General features: G+C 49.0%; 1 protein-coding gene across 1 annotated transcript in view; it reads left to right on the forward strand.

Moving 5' to 3' along the window:
• Positions 1-163: 163 nt before the first annotated feature.
• The window catches only part of TMEM38B (transmembrane protein 38B), a 14,835-nt gene continuing 13,750 nt past the window's right edge, over positions 164-1,248 (forward strand). The window contains exon 1 of the mRNA XM_009635598.2: positions 164-560. The gene's annotated coding sequence lies outside the window, so the exon portion shown is untranslated. The remainder of the gene's footprint in view (positions 561-1,248) is intronic.

A 1,248-nucleotide genomic window follows, 5' to 3' on the forward strand; every position in this document is an offset into this window, starting at 1 on the left:
TGCCGCTGGGTGTGGGAGCTGCGGGTGTCTCGCCCCGGGCGGGGTGTTAGAGCACCCCCGCGGGTCTCTTGCCTCGCGGCCCGTCCAGCCTGCAAAATGTGTTGATTTTGGGGTTGGTTTTTGGTGTTTTCACTACTCTTGGATTTATTTGTTTTTAGTGACGGCGAGCCGCTAAACTTCAGTTCCCGTGCGTACTCCCACAAAATCTCAGGTGGCTTGTGTTCCGTTGGGTGTAGCGAGAGGTTTGTCAGCGCTCCTCGCAGCCTCTGAAGCGAGAGCCCCGAGAGCAAAATTTTCAGCGTTTACGCCGGAGTGTCGCCCAGGCCTGCGGCCGGGCGCTGCCGGGGGGGCTCCGCTGGCAGCAGCGTGCCTCTCCCCGCTCTGCCCCTGCCGCCTGCTGTTCTGCCATCAAAATCCCGATTTCTGTTAGTCCGTAAGCGTGCGAATAAGATCGTCTGCAGTCTTCATTAGTCTGCCTGTCAATAAATAACGTCTGATTAATTGACTGCAGGACAACCGAAGCGCCCAGCCGAACTTTTCTTGCTTTCTCAGAACTACAGGTACTGGTGAAATCAGCAAGGAGTCCTTTTTGCAGTTTTAAGATTTTAAAAGTCCTAAGAATAAGAGGGCTGACCCCCCTGAAGGTAGGTTTATGCGTGCAGAGAAGGAATGCAGATCACAGGTCGATGACTTGCTGTCAGGTATTACATCTGAGAAGTGAGAGGAGAGCTGCTCAACTCATGGGTTTATATCCTTCACACCCCCTGGGTATGCAGGAAGCTGTTAAGGCAATTTTGTCTTCTAGGAAACATAGCTTGGGCATCTAATGGGCAGGTTGTGTGCTGGTGACTTTTCACGTTGTACCCATAGATTGTAAAATTAAATTAGGAAAGCTTTTCAGTCCCAGTAACAGGATTCTGGATTTTGCATCACTGCACATAATGACACTTCAAGCTCTACGTCGACTGTCCTAGAAAATCTTTCGTGCTGTGGTTCTTACCCCAAGCGCAGTTTTTAGTTGTCACAGATGTAGAGGCTAGCCTTGTTTTAATGTTTAGAATAACTACTTGTGCTGTGACTTTGGACAGTTACAGTAACTCTGCATCCCACCCGACAACTGTGTAGGAAACTAAGCTGGTTTAGTATTACAGTGCAGATTTGGGAGCTTCTGCTTGCTTCAGATTTTTAAGGCTCTGTGCTGTTTGTTTAGTGAAAGCTTTTTCTTTGGTCCCTTCCTAAATGTGTCAA

This window comes from Egretta garzetta, unplaced genomic scaffold, assembly GCF_000687185.1.
Source record: "Egretta garzetta isolate BGI_Z169 unplaced genomic scaffold, ASM68718v1 scaffold693, whole genome shotgun sequence".
NCBI classification, from domain to species: Eukaryota; Metazoa; Chordata; class Aves; order Pelecaniformes; family Ardeidae; genus Egretta; species Egretta garzetta.